The 19,395-nt window shown below is 46.9% G+C and overlaps 1 pseudogene; it reads right to left on the bottom strand.

The window, feature by feature from the left end:
- Positions 1-14,777: 14,777 nt before the first annotated feature.
- Positions 14,778-18,728, bottom strand: LOC125552161 (annotated as a pseudogene).
- Between the last annotated feature and the right edge of the window lie 667 nt (positions 18,729-19,395).

Below are 19,395 nucleotides of genomic sequence, written 5' to 3' on the forward strand. Positions count from 1 at the left end.
CTCTGGCTCTGGGTGGTTAGGGCTTTATCCTCGCAAGGAATTCTCTCTCAAAGGCTTCGAGGTGGGTGGCTCTCAAACGACAAAAGCCATACTTTCAATCTGAGCAGCCAACCGTTTATGGTTGTAGGGGGTGGGCTATTTATAGCCACTTGGCAACCCGACCTGATTTGTCCGAAATGACCCTGGGTCACTAAGGAACTGACACGTGTTGCAACGGTCAGATTTCAAACTCACACGGCAACTTTACTTGGGCTACAAGCAAAGCTGACTTGTCCGACTCTGGAAAAGATTCGCTCTCATAGTCTTCACTCGAAGACATAGGTTTTTGGTTTAGGCATCACTTCAGTCATTCTGACTGGTTCTCTTGGACCCCACTTAACAGTACGGTGGTTCCTATGACTCAACACAAAAGAAAAAAACCTACGAAAGATCTAAGTCTTCGAGCTCCATAGGCTTTATATCGTGTCTTCTCTTGTCACAGTCTTCAATGTGAATATCTTCATATACCACCTTTGACTTCAATGTCTTCATACATTTTTAGGGGTCATCTCTGGTAGTAAAACCGAATCATGAGGGACTTCTACCTATGTTATCCTGCAATTCCCACAAACACATTAGTCCCTCAACTAGGTTTGTCGTCAATACTCCAAAACCAACTAGGGGTGGCACTAGATGCACTTACAATCTCCCCCTTTTTGGTGATTGATGACAAACTAGTTGAAGTTTTCAACGGGGAATGTAATCTGTGAAATTGTAAAGGATAAGGAATTGTCTTCATAAGTTGCAAGGGCTCCCCCTGAAGATGTGCATATAAGTTAATTTGCTTTTGGAATGCAAATGCACATGGCAGGTGGTACTTGTGGAGATCCACTTCAACTTATGATGACAATCCACTATGCATGTGAAAGTATATGAAGATAATGACATGCATAATGGAAAATGGACGTCTGCAGAATGAGCTAAGTGCGGAATTTATCGTCGCACATGCGGAATTTATCTTCGCAAAACAAGGTGGCAAATAAGTAGCAGATGACCATCTGGTTTAAGTGTTACAACTCATAAGAACCAAATGTAGCAAAAACGAGAGTTGTAGGCACGAAGCAAAATATAAAGCACCCGCCCATATGGACCCGCTTGAAGACTATCAATCTCATATGCTTCTCCCCCTTTTGTCAGTAATGACCAAAAATGTTTGAAGACATAGAGCCTCTACTCGTTCCCATGAGGAGTAGGTGAAGTAGCAGGGTTGTTGGTGTTGTTTGGCGGTGCAGAAGAGCTTGGAGGTGCTGAAGGAGATGGCGGTGAAGTAGCATCGTCTTCTTCCTCAATAATTCTGGCAGTGACTGTGGCAGGAGAGGAAGAGAACTCAGAGTCTTCAAGGGATGGAGTTCCTAGCAGCACAGCCCTTCGAGGAGGTGTGGAGTCAAACTTGAATCTCTCAGAGAAGCCATCCTCTTGAAGATCAGCTTCAGAACACATCATCGTGAGCCCTTTCCATGTGCAGCGACAGGTTTCATGGGCAACGAAAGCATTCTTGGTGGCAAGATTTCGAGTGCGATTAACATCCACCCAGAGGCTTTTCATCTGACGCTTCAGCCAGTCTTGATGCCTATCCTGTTTCTGATGTAGAGTCACAAGAAGCTCTCGGGCGTTGAGAACACGAGTGCGCTTCTTGGGTCTTGGAGCAGTGGCACTGTCAGTGGCTTCAGTGGAAGCAGGGTGTGGTGCACGTGTAGTGCCAGCCAAAGGATACACCCGAGAAACTGCTTCAACGCCTTCAACGTTCTGTGTAAAACTCTGATGTTCTGCATTCTGAAGACTTAGAGGTTGCTTGGCAGGCTCAGAATATATGGCTTCAGTAGACATGTCCACGTCAGGCAAGAAGATCCGATGATTGCGGACTGAGGGCTGATAAGAGATGGCGGAGTGTAGCTTGATCAGCCGCATGACCCAAGGGGCGTAGAACTTCAAACCAAACAGATCAATGTCTGATGCAGCAAGTTGGCGTATGAAGAAGTCCTGTGCATTGAAGCATTTGCCATGAAGTATATAGAAGACCAAAGTCTTCATTGCACCCTGAAGCTTGGCATTTGGAGAGTGCCCTTTGATAGGCCAGAGAGTTCGCCTGATGATGTGATAGATGGTTCTGGGCAGGTACTCAAGGTCTTCAACGAAGAACTCTGTGGGATACGCAGCATCTTGGGGCAATGGCTTCATCATGCTGAGCATTTGACTCATATCAGGTTCTGGCCGCTGAAAGATGCTCTCAATAGCTTCAGCATGCAGCTGACAGCCTTGCTCGAAGAGATCGCCAGGAGTGGGCAAGCCAGTGAGCTCAATGATGTCAAATGCATTGGCTTCGTGATGAACGTTGCCAGTCATCCACTCCAGGATCCAAGTCTTCGGATCTCTGCTGTACCCTTTGATGTGAAGTGTGGCATAGAATTGTAGCAGCAGCTCTTCATTCCAATGCTCTTCATCAGTAACAAACTGCAGCAGACCCACTTGCTTGAAGCAATCCAACGCTTCTTCTAGACAGGGCAGACCAGCTATAGCTTCAACGTCAAGGCGCTTGTGTGGGAAGATGCGACCTTGGTTGTAAATAATGCAAGAGTAATAGCTTCGCTGAGGATAGCTCCAGAACCGATCAGATGATATCCTTTCCCTTGAGTAGGGGTTCCTGGAGCTATTGAAGAACGTGTTGTCTGCCCTGAAGCCATTGATGTTGAAGGAGCCAGGTGCTGATGCAGGACCTGGAAACCTTGGCAGTCTTGGGATTGGCTTCTGGACCTGAGGCCTGTGCTCAACATGATAGTTGAATTGGGGACCGGCAGCAGACTCAGGAACAGAAGTGGCGAGATCAGTGGCTTCGCTGTCTTATGAAGCTTTTGCTGGGGAGGGCTTCACATTAGCTTCGTTGTTGGTTGTGGCAGCCTCAAGATTTTCATCCTCCACTTGACTAGCTGGAGGGTCGGTCACAGGCACGTTCTCCTGGAGAACTGCTTCTTGGTGGAGCAGGGGAGTGGGATCTTGTGGTACTTCTTCTTCTGCGGCTGATGCAGCCGGAATGTCTTCAGCAGAGACTTGAGGCCTTGGACCTTTGCGAAGCCTGCGGAACGCAGACGACGCCTGTGGAGTTGGAGTGGGCTGGGCCTCATAGTCTTCTTCCTCTTGTGGGCGATCCGCCCATGAGGCATCCTGTGCAATTGGCGTCAGTGGACGACCAATGCTGATGAGTTTGCTGTTTTCTAACTAAGGAAGGACTGCATCATCTTCTACATTGTCATGATGACCAATGTCTTCAGCAGTGATGGGATCAGCTACTGGAATGTCTTCAGCTTCAGGAGCCTCTGTGGAAGCAGGCTCATGAACTGTCAGTTGACGTTCTGCGTCAGGATGAACCATAGAAATTGGTTTAACTATCAAGGGCTCTGTGGGAGCAGCCAGAGCTTTCTTGGTCTTTCGCTTTTTCTTGGTGGGGGCAATAGGAGAGTCTTCAGAGTGTTTCCTCTTCCTGGCTTCAGCCTCAGCAGTTCTTGTCTTCTTGAGCTCTGAAGCTATTGACCGGCTCTTTGGCTTCGAGCCAGTCATTCTTGTTGGGAAGACAATCAGAACTGCTTCTTACCTTGGTGCATCAGTTTCAGCCGTAGCAGGCTTCTTCTTCTTCTTTGCGGCCATCCTGGGGTCGATGCCAGGACGCCCAAGTGCCTTGCGCTTCTCAGCCTCATTATAGGCTTGCACACATCTGTCAAACAGAGTCTTCATGCGCTCACGCGAACCCTGAGCTTCTGCACGCTTCTTCACAAAGGCTTCCTTGAGCTCGTGCATCATTGTCTTGAAGTTCTTCACTTCTTGCACGCTGAGCTTGGCCATATGCTTCTTGAACTGAGCCTTTTCATAGTCAATCTTCTGCTTCAGCTCAACAATGCGCTGGGCAATAGCAAGTTCTGAAGCAATGGCACCTTGGAAGGCGACACTGAGGCCAATGGGTAGCTGCAGATCTTCAAAGCTGATGTTTGGCGTGTCAAACCACTCGTCAATGAAGTTGTGGATGATGGTGACATCAAAGAGAGGCAGATCATTGAAGATTTCTGCTTCTTCTTTGCTCTTGATGAGTTGCTCAAGAGCGTCATCTGCAAGATCTTCATCACTTGACAGATCAATGTCGTCGTTGCGCAGAATGGCAGCAGCTGTTAGCTCTTTGCTAGTGTGAGACAGAGGCATCTTGGCCTTCTGGGGCCTTGAGACGCGTGATAAGTCTTCAGACTGCACACTGTCTTCAGGAGGTGCAGTCGCCAATGGCTTCGCCTTTGATATTTTTGGTGAAGGGGCCGGCTTTGAAGCTTTTGGCTTCTTCAACTGCTTTGGCTTCGGCACTGCAGGCGCGTCATCAGACTCAGTGTCAGCTGCAGGCTCATTCACTGTAGTCCCTTGAATCAAGATGTAGCTGATGAGGCCTTCAAGGTTGGCGAAAGGACCGATGACATTGGGTTCTGCATGTCGTGTGCCATCTGCCCTTGGAGATGAGGGGCCAGGGTTGAAGTATAACCCAAAAGTTTTCTTGTTCTGCTTCGCTGAGTTCTGAGCAAACTGGAAGTTGCGCTTGAACAGATTATCATCACGACACCATAGCAGTGACGACGAGTGTGCATCAGCAGGCTATGGTCCATGGACCATGCATGGATAGAAGCCTTGAGCAATGGCTTCATCTCTGGACCTGGGTAGAAGATTCTTGAATAGGATGTCTCCTCACGGTCTCTTGATAGCGTTTTTCTCAGCATACTCCTGGGTCACAAATTTGTATTTGAACCATTGTTCTGCCCAATATCTTCGAATCCATTGGATTCGGGTCTTGCGCTGACCGTAATCCTCTTCAGGATCTGTCTTGTACATTTCTGAGAGTTCATCTGGCAGATCTCTGGAGGTCTCACCACGATGCTTTCTGCCACCCTTCCTTGCTGCTTTCTCTGAAGCCATAAACTTTAACTTGAAAGGCTTCAAGACGTTCAAAGGCTTTAAAGGTTTTCGTTTGCTGGACCAACAGGAACTGGCTTCGGGAGAATTTATGTGATGCTGTAAGAATTCTGCAAATGAATGCAGACTATGAGAACCAAAGGATTCTCCCACGGATATGTACCTGTGACAGCAATAAGGTGCGAGGGAAGGGGAAGAGGTCATATGCATTCTCAGAAGATTTTGAAGATAAATCAGTTTAGAAGACATTGACCTCATCGTGCGAAGACATTCACTCATAGATAAGAAGTTGGTTCCAGATTTGTACGAATCCACAGATCAGTACAAGTGAGGAATCTAACTACTTTGTGAAGCACAAGTGAATATACTAGGCATGTTTATGAGATGCAGTATGAGAGAGATCTAGCTTGTGTGAACAGAAACTGCTTGTGGTAGAAAGTGACAGATCAATAGGATCAACGGTGCTGTAAAAAAAGGGAGTTTTATTTACCATATTGAGAACTGCTAGACGAAGTGGGAGATGAGGCCGAGCAGTTCGATCTTCCGTGCCCTAACTTGGCGACGGAGGACACCTACGGCGACGGCGGAGAGGACGATGTCCGCGGTCGGTGTGAAGACGGCGTCGGAGAGGTTGCGGCAGCGAAGCGCTTCGTCGCCGGCGTCGTCGAGAGCTAGCGGTGGCGCTAGGGTTCGTGCGAGGGTGGAAGAAGAGATAATGACCGCTGTGAGTGTGTATTTATAGGCACAGGGGCGGCACTGTGCTATTACACAGGTGCCCCTGGCGATTCGCATTTGGGGAACACGTGGCCATTATGCGGAATTTTGGGGTTTGTTCCACGTCCCACGCACGCCTGGATTGTCGGGTGGTCGTTCCTACTTCTCCGGAATTCATGTGGAGGAATGAGCATTGAAAACGGACTTAATGATTGTCTCTGTATCTTCTGCTGACAAGGACGCAGAGAAGACATTCGACAGTTTTAATAGAATGCATATAACTTTGAGAGATAGAGTTTGAGATAGAAAGCATAGAGAGGTTAGGGTCCGATCACATTCACTTAGTTCAAAAGATTCAACATGAAGACATAGCTATAAGTGAATGCTGTAGAGGACAGTACCCTAGCATATATATATATATATATATATATAATCAACATAGTGAAGATAATCATGAAAATATGTTGAGATCGAAGCCAAACCAAATGTGAAGACATTGCAAGATAACGCCATGAGTGAAACACTTCAAAATAAAACGTTTGGTGGTGGCGTTACCCACCGTATAGGAAGTATTAGACCCAGACACGGCGCACAATTATCGTGGCGCTCCGAAGTCGAATTCCACATTAATATATTCACACTTAGAATGTATGTCTTCATTGATTGAAGATATACTTCACTTCGTGTGTTGCACATCTAAGTCATCAATATGCATAAGGGTTAGGATGTGTGCCTGATCATAGGACATTTGAGGATTCCAGGATATTTAGCTCACACCGTAACTTGCAAAACCTCTTTTCATCCAAGGGCTTGGTGAAGATATCTGCCAATTGCTCTTCAGTGTTGACGTGTATGATATCAATGTCTTCCTTCACAACATGATCTCTGAGAAAGTGATGACGAATTTCAATGTGCTTTGTCTTCGAGTGTTGAACTGGGTTGTTAGCAATCTTGATGGCGCTTTCGTTGTCGCAGTAAAGTGGCACTTGCTTCAGATGAATGTCATAGTCCTTAAGTGTTTGCTTCATCCACAGAAGCTGAGCGCAACAAGATCCAGCAGCAATGTATTCAGATTCAGCAGTGGAGAGAGATACACAGTTCTGCTTCTTTGAAGACCAACATACAAGTGATCGTCCCAGAAAGTGACATGTGCCTGATGTAGACTTGCGATCAATTTGTCACCAGCATAATCAACATCCGAGAATCCAACCAGATCAAACTCTGAGCCCTTTGGATACCATAATTCTAGAGTTGGGGTGTGAGCCAAATATCGAAGAATTCGCTTCACAGCTAAGTGATGCGACTCTTTTGGTGCCGCTTGAAATCGAGCACACATGCAAACACTAAGCATAATATCTGGCCTAGATGCACATAGATAAAGTGAAGAACCAATCATGGAGCAGTATACCTTTTGATCGAACTCTTTACCATTGTCGTCAGGACCCAGATGATGTTTGGCTGGCATTGGTGTTGTGAAGCCTTTGCAGTCTTGCATACCGAACTTCTTCAGGCAATCTTTGAGATACTTCTCTTGAGATATGAAGATGCCATTGCGTTGTTGTCGTATTTGAAGACCAAGGAAGAACTTCAGCTCCCCCATCATGGACATCCGATATTGCTCTTGCATCATATATCCAAACTCTTCACTGTACTTCTGATTGGTGCAGCCGAAGATAATGTCATCCACATATATTTGGCACACAAACAGTTCACCATCATATGTCTTCGTGAAAAGAGTGGGATCTAGGGAACCAGGTATGAAGCCTTTACTCTTCAGGAAGTATTTGAGTGTGTCATACCAGGCCCGAGGGGCTTATTTGAGGCCATACAGTGCCTTGTTGAGCTTGTATACCATGTCAGGATGTTTTGGATTTTCAAAGCCAGGTGGTTGTGCAACTTACACTTCTTCTTCAATCTTGCCATTGAGAAAGGCACTCTTCACATCCATTTGATATAGAAGTATGTTATGATGATTTGCATAGGCCAGCAGTATGCGTATGGCTTCAAGTCTAGCCACAGGAGCAAATGTTTCATCGAAGTCAATGCCTTCCACTTGAGTATATCCTTGAGCAACGAGACGAGCTTTGTTTCTGACAACTTGACCATGCCCATCTTGCTTGTTGCGGTATATCCATTTGGTGCCTATTATATTGTGCTTCCGTGGATCAGGACGCTTAACCAGTTCCCATACATTATTCAACTCAAACTGTTGAAGCTCTTCTTGCATAGCTTGAATCCATTCAGGTTCCATGAAGGCTTCTTCAACTTTCTTGGATTCTGCTATTGAGACGAATGCGAAGTGCCCACAGAAATTTGCTAGCTGAGTTGCCCTTGAACGAGTGAGTGGACCAGGTGCATTGATGCTATCAATTATTCTTTCAATCTGCACTTCATTGGCAACACGAGGATGTACAGGGCGAAGACTTTGCTCTTGTTGTTCATTATCGTTGTTGGAAGGAATGTCTTCAGGCTGAGCATTGTCTTCATGTTGATCAGGTGCTGAAATGATAAGTTCTTCTTCAGGATGAGCTTCAGAAGGTATAATTTCTCCAGTTCCCATTAGCTTGATTGATTCACTGGATGGAACTTCATCTAGCACATTTGGCAGCTGCTCTCTTTGTGAACCGTTGGTCTCATCGAACCGCACATCCACTGTTTCAACCACTTTGTAATGAAAGAGATTGAAGACTCTGTAGGAGTGCGAATCCTTTCCATATCCGAGCATAAAACCCTCATGTGCTTTTGGTGCAAATTTTGAGGTGTGATGTGGGTCCTTGATCCAGCACCTTGCGCCAAATACTCTGAAGTAACTGACATTTGGCTTCTTGCCAGTAAGGAGCTCATAAGATGTCTTGTTCAGTAGCTTGTGAAGATAAACACGATTGATTGTATGGCATGCAGTATCAATGGCTTCAGGCCAGAATTTTCTTAGGGTTTTGTATTCATCTAGCATCGTTCTGGCCATCTCAATTAGTGTTCTGTTCTTGCGTTCGACGACGCCATTCTGCTGTGGCGTGTACGGGGCTGAGAATTCATGTGTGATGCCCAAGGTATCAAGATATGTATCAAGGCCAGTGTTCTTGAATTCAGTGCCATTATCACTTCTGATGTGCTTTATCTTTGCGCCAAAATTGTTCATAGCTCGATTGGCGAAGCGTCTGAAGACATCCTGCACTTCAGTCTTGTAAAGGATTATGTGCACCCAAGTATATCTAGAATAATCATCAACAATAACGAAGCCATAGAGGCAAGCAGTAGTAGTTAGAGTTGACTAATGAGTAGGACCGAAAAGATCCATGTGAAGCAGTTCGAAGGGTCGAGTAGTGGTCATGATTGTCTTTGAGGGATGTTTGGCCCTCGTCATCTTCCCTGCTTCACAGACACCGCATAAGTGGTCTTTCTTGAACTTGACGCCCTCGATGCCTATGACATGCTTCTTCTTCGCAAGGGTGTGGAGGTTCCTCATGCCAGCATGTCCAAGCCTCCGATGCTAGAGCCAGCATTCTGAAGCCTTTGCTAGAAGACATACTGCAAGCTGTGACCCTGCTGAGAAATCTACCACGTACAAATCATCTTTTCGATACCCTTCAAACACTAGAGACTTGTCAGATTCCATTAGTACAAGGCAACGATATTTTCCAAACATTACGATCATGTTCAAATCGCAAAGCATTGAGACAGACATTAAGTTGAAGCCAAGGGATTCAACAAGCATGACTTTATCCATGTGTTGATCCCTTGAGATTGCAACTCTACCTAGACCCAATACCTTACTTTTACCAGTGTCAGCAAATGTGATGTGGCTCTTGTCGGATGGACGTAAGGTTGAGTCCATAAGAAGACTTCTTTTGCCAGTCATGTGATTTGTACACCCACTGTCAATAATCCATTCTGAAGACGCTGGTGTCGTACCCTACAGTGCAGTTAGGGGGATAGGCTTCACCAAGAGCATTGTGAAGCAAAAACATTTGACGGACCAGTGGATTATGAAAACTTAGATCCAGGTTAGGACTAATAGGGAGAGTAGCAAGCGATTCAGGTACGAAGTACATAGTAAGACCATTTGGGCATTTGATCTTGCGCCCTACAAGATGTTTAAGGTCCCCAGCAATAGCGTCAGACGATTTTGGTTTTCTGCTGGAGACCTTTCCCTGCAAAAGAGAGTTAAGCCTTCTTAACCACCCACATCTTCAAGGGTGGCTTAGAAGCAATAAGTCTAAGTGCAGCATCTGAGAATTTTGGCTTTGAAGCCTTAGCAAACAGTCTTGCAGGCGGACAATAGTACTCATAAGAATAAGCAGAATAGTTCTTAGTCTTATGAACATGGCGGTTTGATGAACCGCTCTCATATTCATATGCCTGAGTGTGATTTCCCTGCAAAACATTTGCGTTAGTGCGACTCAGGTGAGTCCTCTGTCTGTATGAAGCCTTTGGACCATATGAAGCCTTTGGTCTGAGGTTTGTCTTCTTCACGTGAGGTGTCATGATGACATTCACAGGAAGACTCTCCAGACACCTTTTCGGAACCCAGATCTTCTTCATAGGCGGTCCATTCCTGCAGTTAGTACCAATGTACCTGGCAAATACTTCACCATTCTGATTCTTAAACAGTATATAGTTTCCATCAAAGGATTCATCAATGATAATAGGGTTAGCACAAGTGAAACTAGATAGATTGGATGGATCTGCTGAAGGTTCCTTTGCAGTAACCCACATGGTTTTGGGGTACTGCTCAGGTTTCCAGTAAGAGCCATCTGCATTCATTTTCCTTACGAACCCTACACCCTCTTTCCTAGGGTTTCGGTTCAGAATCTGCTTTTTCAGGACATCGCATAGCGTCTAATGCCCTTTAAGACTTTTGTACATCCCTGTTTCAAGCAATGTCTTCAACCTAGCATTCTCATCAGTAATAGCGGTGGTATCCTCAGCAGAGGGGTTAGTTACCATATCAACAGTTGAAGATATTGCAACAGCAGTAGCAGTAGAACATTCAGCAACCGAAGTAGCATTATCACGCTCAAGGCATTTAAGACATGGTGGTTCAAATCCTTCCTGAGCGGGACTGATCTGTTTGGCGCGAAGTGACTCGTTTTCCGTTTGAAGATCTTCATGAACCGCTCTCAATTTCTCAAGATCCTGCTTCCTTTGAAGATAATCATAGGAAAGCTTTTCATGAGTTGTTGAGAGAGTTTCATGACGACTTTCAAGTTCCTGATACTTAACGCGAAGATTTTTTATGTCTTCAATTAAGGATTCAGATCGAGTCATTTCAGCACCTAACAGATCATCGCTTCTGTCTAACAGTTTTTGAATATGTTCCACAGCTTTCTGTTGTTCAGTTGCAATTTTAGCAAGTGTTTTGTAGCTAGGTTTTGAACCACAATCAGAGACATCGTCACTAGATGTTTGATAGTGAGTAGTGCGTGTGTTTACCTTGGCACCCGTGCCATGAAGCAGTAGGTAGAAGCGGAGTAGTCCTTGTCATTTGCATCGGTGTCGGTGATGAAGTCATTGTTTTCAGTGTTGAAGATGGACTTGGCAACGTATGCTGTAGCCAGACTTGCGACGCCTGAGTCGGATTCCTCCTCAGACTCCACCTCCGCCTCCTCAGAAGCAGACTCCTCCTCTGAATCCATTTCCTTACCAACAAACGCACGTGCCTTGCCAGATGAGCTCTTCTTGTGTGATGAAGACTTTGAGGAAGAGTTGGAAGAAGACTTTGAGTATTTCTTCTTCTTTTTCTTGTCGTCAGAGTCATATTCCTTGCTCTTCTTCTTCTTTTTGTTCTCATTGTCCCACTGTGGACACTCAGAGATGAAGTGGCCAAGTTTCTTGCACTTGTGACATGTTTTCCTCTTGTAGTCATGAGCAGGAGCTTCATCATTCCTTGAACTTGATCGGGAAGACTTTCTGAAGCCTTTCTTCTTGGTGAATTTTTGGAACTTCTTGACAAGCATAGCAAGTTCCCTTCCAATGTCTTCAGGATCATCAGAACTGCTGTCTGATTCTTCTTCAGATGAGGAGACAGTTTTTGCCTTCAAGGCACGAGTTCGCCCATAGTTTGGACCGTAGATATCTCTTTTCTCTGAAAGCTGAAACTCATGTGTGTTGAGCCTCTCAAGTATGTCAAACGGATCAAGTGTCTTGAAATCAGGACGTTCTTGAATCATCAGGGCCAGGATGTCAAACGAACTATCAAGTGATCTCAGTAGCGTCTTGACGACTTCGTGTTTGGTAATTTCAGTGGCGCCGAGGGCTCGAAGCTCATTTGTGATGTCAGTGAGTCGATCAAATGTGTGCTGGACATTCTCATTGTCATTTCTCTTGAAGTGATTGAAGAGGTTGCGAAGGACACTGATTCTCTGATCTCTTTGGGTTGAGATGCCTTCATTGACCTTGGAGAGCCAGTCCCAGACCAGCTTGGATGTCTTCAAAGCACTCACACGGCCATACTGTCCTTTGGTCAGATGACCACAGATGATATTCTTGGCAGTAGAGTCCAGTTGAACGAATTTCTTGACATCAGCAGCAGTGACACCTTCTCCAGCCTTGAGAACGCCGTTCTCGACGACATACCATAGGTCGACGTCAATGGCTTCAAGATGCATGCACATCTTATTCTTCCAGTAGGGATATTCAGTTCCATCGAAGACGGGGCACGCATCGGAGACTTTAATTATCCCTGCAGTCGACATAGCTAAAACTCCAGGTGGTTAAACTGAATCACACAGAATAAGGGAGCACCTTGCTCTGATACCAATTGAAAGTGCGTTATATCGACTAGAGGGGGGGTGAATAGGCGATTTTTATGAAAGTCTTTAGAACATGGGAGTTTTGAAGACAAACGATAAAATTAAACCTATTACCATGCAGCGGAAGGTAGACTACACTAGGCAAAACATAGTCAAGTATTCAATGAAGTGAAAGCACAAAGACTAATAGCAGCTAGGTAGTAAGGATCAGGTAGGAAGATATTGTGAAGCCAAACAGAACACGCAGTCACTCAGTGAAGACAAATGATAGAGCAAACATACAATGACTTCACAAGGAGGAATAGTAAGTAAAGTGAAGTGAAATGAAACCAGTGACTCGTTGAAGACAATGATTTGTTGAACCAGTTCCAGTTGCTGTGACAACTGTACGTCTGGTTGGAGCGGCTAGGTATTTAAACCTTAGGACACACAGTCCCGGACACCCAGTCCTGAACACGCAGCTCAGGACACCCAGTCCTCACCGTATTCTCCTTGAGCTAAGGTCACATAGACCTCGCCCAATCACTCTGGTAAGTCTTCAAGGTAGACTCCCAAACCTTCACAGACTTCGTTCACCGGCAATCCACAATGTCTCTTGGATGCTCAGAACGCGACGCCTAACCGGCTGGAGGATGCACAGTCCTCAAGTGTAATAAGTCTTCAGATCACACAGACAAGAAGACTTAAGTGATGCCCAATTCTCTCTGGCTCTGGGTGGTTAGGGCTTTATCCTCGCAAGGAATTCTCTCTCAAAGGCTTCGAGGTGGGTTGCTCTCAAACGACAAAAGCCGTACTTTCAATCTGAGCAGCCAACCATTTATGGTTGTAGGGGGTGGGCTATTTATAGCCACTTGGCAACCCGACCTGATTTGTCCGAAATGACCCTGGGTCACTAAGGAACTGACACGTGTTGCAACGGTCAGATTTCAAACTCACACGGCAACTTTACTTGGGCTACAAGCAAAGCTGACTTGTCCGACTCTGGAAAAGATTCGCTCTCATAGTCTTCACTCGAAGACATAGGTTTTTGGTTTAGGCATCACTTCAGTCATTCTGACTGGTTTTCTTGGACCCCACTTAACAGTACGGTGGTTCCTATGACTCAACACAAAAGAAAAAGACCTACGAAAGATCTAAGTCTTCGAGCTTCATAGGCTTCATATTGTGTCTTCTCTTCTCTTTGTCTTCTCTTGGATCCCACTTAACAGTACGGTGGTTCCTATGACTCAACACAAAAGAAAAAGACCTACGAAAGATCTAAGTCTTCGAGCTCCATAGGCTTCATATCGTGTCTTCTCTTGTCATAGTCTTTAATGTGAATATCTTCATATACCACCTTTGACTTCAATGTCTTCATACATTTTTAGGGGTCATCTCTGGTAGTAAAACCGAATCATGAGGGACTTCTACCTGTGTTATCCTGCAATTCTCACAAACACATTAGTCCCTCAACTAGGTTTGTCGTCAATACTTCAAAACCAACTAGGGGTGGCACTAGATGCACTTACAACTTAAACGAGTCGAGGGTGCACGTTCTCACTATATGGTACCCCGCACGTTGTTGCGGGAACATTTTATAACATACTTCAATGAGATTTAATTATATGGAACATGAATATTTAAATTCATAAATTTGAGGTAGCTAAAAATAAAATTGCACATGATTAATAGTATTCTATTATTGTATATCTATTGAATATAAACATCATAATATAATAAATATTATCATGCATGTTTGCTTGTTGAGGTTGGTTTTTTCCTATGCATGATTGCATGTTGAGGTGACATGATTGCATGTCGAGAGAAAAAATAATAAGGGTTAGCTATTTAGATATAGAAGATTCCCAATTCTTGAATATTGGATTGAAGCATCGCCACCCACCCCTACCCCCCTCCACACACGCTGGCACCTTTCATTACAACCTCTCTGTAATAGCCCTACTTAGTGGTAATGTATTAAAATAATTATGTTTGTGAGCATGAGCATTGCATTTCATAGTAATTATTTTTAAGTGCCAAATCAAAAACTTACTGAATGTACCCAAAACTCGCTTCACAGGAAACTCTAAGGGTTTTGCAAGAGCTTCATATCCAAATGTAGTAAATTCTCAAGGTTTAGGAAACTCTAAGGTTGCGTAGTAAACAGCTCGTGTTGGGTAGGCGGACATGCCCAGATGTACCACCGCGTACACTTGAGATGGAGGTGTGGGATCACCGAAGCATTCCCAATGGGGGATTCTTGCGGGCGTTCTCGGCCCTCGCTATGCTCGCCCCGGCGCCACTATCTACGGCCTCGGGTCTGCGCGTAGTGTTCTTTCAAAATCAGCCAACCCAAAATAAACATTCAGACGACTTGCATTTAGCTAAAGTGGAAAAACATACACATACAGATTGTACGTCAAGATAACCTTCCCATACAGGTTATACACACGGACACGGATGATCCACGTATCACGATTTGCTCAGAACCACCGTGCAGCTTCACCCCTTCTGCTAGTTCTCAGTCGGGTACATGCCATTTATAGTCATGCCGCCATCAACCGAGATCGTCTGGCCAGTGATATAAGATGAACCGGGCATACAGAGAAACGCCACCAGTGATGATACTTCTTCAGGTTCTCCCACACGCCTCATCGGAGTTCGACGGGCGATGCTATCCACGAAATCTTCTTTCGCCAAATCCTGCAGGATTGAACGGGACAGGCGAAGCATTACATTTTTTTATTTCCTTGGTGCTTCGAAGTTCTAATGTACCTCCTCTGTAAACTAATGTAAGACGTTTTTGCCGTTCAAATTGAACTGCAAAAACGTTCTATATTAGTTTTTTTTATCAAAGAAGAGTTTCCTCCTCCGATTTCCATTAAGGGAAACCATCACACGAGCTACAAGCACCAGTTCATCCTACCAGATTACTACTAATAAAATAGCAAATCAAACATTAACCATAACCAGGAATAGGCCACTAGTCCTATATTAGTGTACAAAGGTTGTAGTAAGGTGCAAGGCGGCAAGCCATGAAAAATGGTATTTAGATATATAGCCCTTAATTAGACTTGTATGTGTGTTTATACGATATTTAAGAATCAGGAATGAGAACAGTGGATGGAACAATCAGTTTCGACATACTAACAAGATGGCCAACACAAATAACTTCTGAGCAAGAGAAGTAAAAGGAAAGTTACTTCTGATGAACAACTAAACAAAAAGATACTTCTGATGAAAACTCATAAAGTATAGGCCTTACCTCTTCCACGAGTGAAGTCTTGATGTACCATGGAGCAACAGAGTTGATTCTTATGTTGTCTTTCGCCCACTCACACGCTAGGTTCTTGGCCAACTGATTCATCGCACCTGAAAAGCGGCCGCCACAAGAACGATCATTGATCGATGATCTACATGTTATCTTGTTCACATATGCTGCATAGCAGAGCAACAGTTACCTTTTGTCATGGCATAAATGGAGCCACTAGATATGGCTACCACTCCAGAGACTGATGATATGAAGACAATGCTGGCCACCCCGGATGCTTTGAGAAGAGGGTGTGCAAGTTGGCATAGATGATATGCAGATTCAAGATTAGTGGCCATTATGAACGAATATTCATCTGCCGAGTATTCAGTGGTTGGTTTTCTATGGTTTGTGCCCACGTTGTTTATCTGCATAACCAAATTGGGAGAGTAAGATGTATTTGAAATATTACCTCTGTCCCAAATTACATATCTTAGATTTATCTAGTCTAGATACAGATGTATCTAAGCACGAATTGTGGTATGTTTAGGACAAAGGGAGTACTAATAAACGTCATGGAATGAAACTTGCAAACTGTGGTAGTATGTTTGTCCAAGTGTAGACACAAGAGCTTATCCAAATATTAACGGCCAAGGTCTCGCGCGCGGCCGCCTCCGGCCGCCACTTCGGCAGCGGCGGCGCAGCGACTGCTCTCTTCGACCCCTCCGCACAGCGCCGCCCCTCCTCGCTTCGCCGCCGTCGGAGGGGACACCGGCGAAGCCCGCGTGGTCCCCAGGGAAGGTGGCGGCGGGGCGTCCTCGTCGTTCTCGCGCAGATCTTGCGGTGGCCGGTGGCGATCTCGCGGCGGCAGGTAGCTGGCGCCTGCTGCCCGTGGGGCGGCGTCCCTCACGGCGGCGGGGCTGCCCCTGAACGGCGCTTGGTGGTGGCCATGTGGCGGCGCGCGGGTGGGTTGGATCTGAGCTTCCGGTCTGCGTCCTCATCGTGGTAGCGATTGCCGTTGCCCTCAGCCATGAGGCGTGGTCCGGGACGGGCCGAGCGCCGGTGGTGCTGGCCAGGACACACGCTGGCAGCACCCTACTTCATCTCACGTCGTCTCGCTGGCCAATGGAGGTGGTCATCTTCGTCGTCAGAGATGGCCGGCCAGAGGCTTGGTGATCGGATCTCGAGATCCATCATCTAGTCCCGGCTGCGAGTTGGGGAGACATGGTTGCCGGTGAAAATCGAGCCGTTGGCAGGCGATGGCGGCGTTCTACGCCGTTACCTTGATGAAGGCATCGTCGTGTAACCACTGTCGACCCACTCGTGCTGCTCTGGGAGAAACCCTAGGATCTGGTGTTCCAGATCGGACGATGGCGGCACTGCGGTGTCGTTTCTCTCTTGGGGAGCATCGTCTGTGGAGCAGCGCTGGAAGTCAGAGGCAGGAGGTGGAGCGGCTTCGTCTTGCACGGAGCTTCGGTGGAGATGTTAAGTCATGCCTGACCGACAGGTGCTACGCTTTGTCATGCCTGGTCGGCAGGTGCTACGCACGACAGATCTTCCAAAGACTTCAAGCTGTGTCGGCTGGTGATACTTGGCAGCATGGTGCTGAGGTGTATCAGTGGCGACCGCGGCGTGCATAACTGTTTGCGCGCAGGGAGGAGGTGCCGTTGGGCGCCGTGGTGGCGTCGACGATAGTTAGACCGAGTAAGATTGATGCATCAGTACAATTCTGAAGATGGAGCGGTGGCAGTTGGCGGCGGCGGCCTCTGAGAGCACGCCGGACCGGCGAGACCCATGCCCGGCAGGCGTCCTGGATGGGTCCTCAGGTCTTAGATTTTAGGTTTGGCCGCGATATCTGTTTGGTATTAGGCCTAGGCTATCTGCGCTCCTTCATCAACTGGATAGGTGTAGCGACATTTTGTTGCTTAGACGGCGGCTTTAGTCTTACTGTGGTATTACTTTATAAGGTCTTGTGAGAATAATTAATAAAATGGCCGTATGCATCGTCCAGATGCAGAGGCCGGGGGTCATCCTCCTTTTCTAAAAAAAAATGTTTGTCCAAGTGTAATCACCAAGGCGAGGCAGAAACCACTAGTAAAAAGGAACTGCAATTCGGTTCTGCTACAACATGTAGCAGCACAAATGTTCAAAGGAAAACACATTACTGAAGCAAAACCATCTGAAGTTCTGCTTGAAAACGACCAAACAGTTGCAGTTTCATTTTAAATTACTGGTCATTCATGACGACAAACCAAGAAGAGCTTTGTTTTCTGAAGCCAAAATAATAACATGATGACACGCCACGAGTCACAGGCATACGGCTACAGAGACAGTATTCAGCACTTATCTTTTCTCACATTTACTCAGATCCACAGGACACTACACGCAGTATTTCCAAAGAGATATACTATGCCGACATATACAGGAATCAAAACATGCAAAGTTTGTGACGAAACTAGGAAAGATAACTACATACTCCAGGGGTTAGCAACAGATCGACAAAGGCGTGGGGACTGGGGAGAAGATATGGGGTGCTTCACGTACGAGGATGTCCAGCTTGCCGGCGAAGCGGCCGGCGACGTCGTGGAGCAGGAGCTCGCGCTGGTCGCGCACGGAGACGTCGCAGACGGAGCCCGTGACGCGGAATCCCCTGGCCTCCCACTCCTTCAAGCGCTCGCCGAGCTCGGCTTCCTTCCGGGAGCACGTGTGCACGGCGGCCCCGAGCGCCGCCAGCTCCTCCACCACCGAGCGCCTGTACATCAAGCGCAGAAAACCATCTGAAGCCGGGACGAGATCTGAAAAGAAAGGGGCGCGGAGGGGTGCGTACGTACCCGATGCCGCGGGTGCCGCCGGTGACGAGCGCCGTCCTGCCGTGGAGGGACCACCTCCCCGCACTGGAGCCGATGATGTCGTCTACCGCGGCCATCTCCTCCTCGTAGAGCCGAGCTGAAACAGCGTCGTTCGTACCGCAGGACTGATCATGACACCGGGATGCACAATTTAACCGTGGTGTAGCAATTATTGGGTTGCGCTATGTGCCACGTCGCGGCTCTTGGCATGGCCCCACAATGACTAGAGCGGTCTCCTTTTGCGCCTCTGTCGGCTCTACCCGACGCAGCTCGGCGTGTTTGGTTTGTAAATCAAGTGGAATGGAATTGTGAAAGAACGAATTGATCGAATCAGTGATCTTAAAAAAAATGATCGAATCAGTAAATCTTTCATTGATGATGTTGGAGGATTATATACAGCGTGAACCGACGTCGACGATGAAGGGACGCTTCCGATCGTGGGCGCGTGGGCGTGTTTCGAACGGTTGCGAGAGGCAAACCCGGGGGGGGGGGGGGGGGGGGTGGGGGGGGGGGGGGGGGGGGGGGGGGGGGGGGGGGGGGGGGGGGGGGGGGGGGGGGGGGGGGGGGGGGGGGGGGGGGGCTTGTGTAGGCCCCCCCGGAATCCAGGGCCCCCCACCCAGATACGCACTATCCCATGCCCTAAGTCAGGACGTCCAGCAGTCTCGGCGATGTTGCCTAAAAAGAGCAGCCTCGGTAGCGCTCGGTACATAGAAACGCTATCCATGCAAATCGTTATGCCTTGTGTAGGCCCCCCGGAATCCAGGGCCCCCACCCAGATACGCACTATCCCACGCCCTAAGTCAGGACGTTCAGCAGTCTCGGCGATGTTGCCTAAAAGGAGCAGCCTCGGTAGCGCTCGATACATAGAAACGCTATC

This window comes from Triticum urartu, chromosome 4 (assembly GCF_003073215.2).
Source record: "Triticum urartu cultivar G1812 chromosome 4, Tu2.1, whole genome shotgun sequence".
NCBI lineage: Eukaryota > Viridiplantae > Streptophyta > Magnoliopsida > Poales > Poaceae > Triticum > Triticum urartu.